Raw genomic sequence first — 3,419 nt, forward strand, 5'->3', positions numbered from 1 at the left:
GTGATCCTAGGTGGGTGTTATAGAGCGGTGGAGCGTGGATTAGAGCTGAGCTTGAAGACCCAGTGTTGCTGACTTTTCTCTCTTTTCCTATTATCTGATGTATGTCCTTTTGGGCCTAATGTAAACTTGTAAAAGTTCAAATTCTTAGTGGATTTTGTGATGTGTGCCCTTTGTTATTCTAAGATATACTTGTTGTGATCTTGGGTATGCTCGTATTGGAATGATTATACTGTTATAAAAATCCTCCATGTAGGATCCCAGGATCGGAACCAACCTCAGGAGCCGAGAATGGGGTATTACGGAGGCTATTGCGGCCAGAACCGGCCATCGGGTTCCTTGTGAGTCCGGTTGCCAAGTCTAGGGCATGACACTAATATACATGAATATTGAGAAAAAAAAAAAGAAAAAATGTTAAATTCAAATTTCAATTTCTCAATTGAGTTGATGAGGTGCACAAGGTTTTTGTAAATATGGAGATTGGGTGTGATACTTGCAGGCCTACCCTGAATTGCATTTCAGTACTTTGCCATCTCCCAAATAAATCCTTACTGAAGAGGGTTCCGGTGGTTTTGATCTCCTCTCCCCTTATTTTGTGCAAGATGCTAGCTACTCATCACATGGGCCCACCATGGAGGTGTCCGTATAAAAAAATCAGGTCAATTTGAAAATCCTTGCCATTGAATAAGAGGTTCAAGATGGATGGTTAAATAAAATTAGTTTAATGGATTTAGCCATAACAATTGTTTAGTCTTTGCTGGCATATTAGATTAATCATTAATCATTAGTTCTCTATTGAATCTATAACCATTCTGTGATTCTCATGCTTGATTGAGTTCTATTTTTTAACATATACTTTACTGAATTTTTTTCAGGTCTTCTCTTCATGGGAAGGGATTAAACAAATTCTAGTCTAACATTAAAGATTACCATGGAAGTTCTGCATATGTCTGTGCTATAAGCCCAATTTTTCATGTATTTCCACCTTCTAGTACATAGAAAAAATTCTTTCTACCTGTATTACCATTTTGTAGCTCAACTGAGCATCTATTCTGTCACTGTACAGGGAAGGACAAGAATTTTGTATATAGCCACCTGCATCCTATAGGGAGATATGAAGCATATCCAAAGCCAGTGGGTATCGTGTTTGGAGGAACTGTTGGAAATGAGAGAATATTTATAGATGAAGATTTGGCTAGAGTTAATGTTCGTCACCATGCAGTTGACAAAACTTACCAACCTGGCTCTCTAGTTCCCAATCAAGTAAATTTAGAACCACCTAGCCCTCTAATTCCCAGTCAGAGTGAAAAAAAAAAAAAAAACATCGCTACCTACCTGAGTATACTGTGCATTGGACTCTGGCTCCTAGTCCTGCTTCCTTGCCTATTTCTTTTTCTTTTTTGCCTGCTATCTAATTACATAAATTTCCATCTATACAACTATATTTTAATCCTGCTACTATGAAAATACTGAGCAACCTGAAGGTATATATTGTTGACATATGGATTGCCTTTGACATTTTGCATTTTTCATTTTAGCACAACTGTTGCACACTTGCTGTATGTTGATGAAGTTTGGTTTTGCAGTATGAAAGCAATGCGCGGTTCGTGAGGTGGTCAAATGACAGTTTGCAATTGCCGGTGAGGATCTTAGCTTTGAATGCCTCATATTTTTTAAAAAATGGAGGTCACTTTGTGATATCAATTAAGGTGTGCTACGGTCAAATTTATTTAGCCTTGCTCTGTAGGATGAGAGTTAAACTGCCTTTTAAATGAAGACTGTGGCACGAATGTTCTCAAGTGTTCTCAAATGTTCCCTAGCTTTTCATTGTAAGATATGTTGATTGGTGGACCATTTTTATGAGGGTTCATTCCAAAATTTCGATGGACTAGACCTCATCATAAAATGGATTGTCAATATGAAAAGATCTACTACAATTCAAAAACAGCAAACAAATTTTCAAATATAAAAAATACTTGATTATTTTAATTTTATTTTACCTATCTCCCTGATACTTTTACTGCTCTCTCACACTCTTTACAAAGTTTCCTTGGGGACTGTATTCTTTACACATTCTGTTGAACTTTTATCCATCAAGTGAACTAACAAATCATAGGTTGAGTGAAATCTTAATTTAGCTGAAATGGTTGATCTATTCTGTTTTTGCAAATTTATTTGGTATTGTTATACCTATATTAGTTGGTATTTTGAATAGATGAATGTTTATTTTGTCTTCGGCTGTTGCAGATTTTGCTTGTTTAGAAATGAGAAGATCAGTGTATGCTCCCGAGTATTATCTTTTTTTTCTTTATGTCATCTCCTCGTCGTCTTTCTCTATAATTTAGTTCTTCAATTTCGAGGCATAGCTTTTTCATACTACATTTTTTCTATGATGAAATTGATTTTCAGCCATGTGCAGTAAGCTTTCGGATCAAAGCAAAGCTGAGAATTAGGTGTTAGTTGATGGCAAATTAATAACCAGTAGAGGCACATCCATAGAGTTCTCGCTTGTGATTGTTGAGAAGCTATTTGGCTGCGAGAAGGCATTAGATCTTGCTGTTAGTGAGAACTTTAAATAGACATATAACTATTATGTTACCATTGTACTTTTGTGAATGGATTAAAATGAATGTTGTATTTGATTGAATGAATGAATGAATGATTGAATGGATGAATGAATGATTGAATGATTTAGCCATGAAGTAATATGAGTTGATCTATCAGGGCATGCACTACAATGGTAAGAGATGCCATTTTTAATTTTTTTTAAAAAAATAGGCATTAACTACGGTTATTAACCGTAGCCCTTTATCTAGAAACTATAGTTGTTGCTAATTTCAGCCTATTGCTACAGTTCTTGCTCCACTTTTAGCTACAGATATAATCCATAGCTGTATATACTTAAGAGCTATGGAAAGTATGGCTACGGATTTAATCTGTAGCTATTATTTCTATGGCTACCGATTAAATCTGTAGGCATAGCTTTAAGACCTATGGCTACGGCACCAATGGTTACAGTCGTCCTACGGACTATAACCGTAGTCATAGGTCTTTAGCTACGGCTTTTATCCATAGCCTTTGCCCAGTTTTCTGGTAGTGTAGCTTTGTAAGCTGAATGAGTCGACTACTTGAAAGACCCATTCTCTTACCTAAATGGACTGACTATTTGAAAGGTCCATTCCCCTATTAGGGATGAGCTGACTATTTGAAAGGCCCATCCCTAGGCATGAATGATCTGATTGTTTGAAAGGCATATTCATGTCTAAATGAGCCGACTGTTTGAAAGGCCTACTACCTTGTAAGTTGAATGAGCTGACTGTTTGAAAAGTCCATTCTCTTGCATGAATGGACTAACTGTTTGAAAGATCCATTCACTTGGCCAACTGGATGTGCATCCCCAGTTGATGTGCATTTACCAATCC

The 3,419-nt window shown here is 36.5% G+C and overlaps 1 long non-coding RNA gene across 2 annotated transcripts; it reads left to right on the forward strand.

The window, feature by feature from the left end:
- Positions 1 to 1,338: 1,338 nt before the first annotated feature.
- On the forward strand, positions 1,339 to 2,655 carry LOC131249997 (uncharacterized). Of its 2 annotated transcripts, XR_009172960.1 has the most exons (4): positions 1,339 to 1,481; positions 1,584 to 1,706; positions 2,245 to 2,275; positions 2,407 to 2,655. It is a non-coding gene; the product is annotated as an uncharacterized LOC131249997 (long non-coding RNA). The 2 variants fall into 2 exon arrangements; XR_009172961.1 differs by lacking the exons at positions 2,245 to 2,275; positions 2,407 to 2,655 and adding an exon at positions 1,745 to 1,802 and having other exon boundaries at positions 1,584 to 1,637.
- The last annotated feature ends 764 nt before the right edge of the window (positions 2,656 to 3,419 follow it).

This window comes from Magnolia sinica, chromosome 6 (assembly GCF_029962835.1).
Source record: "Magnolia sinica isolate HGM2019 chromosome 6, MsV1, whole genome shotgun sequence".
Classification (NCBI taxonomy): Eukaryota; Viridiplantae; Streptophyta; class Magnoliopsida; order Magnoliales; family Magnoliaceae; genus Magnolia; species Magnolia sinica.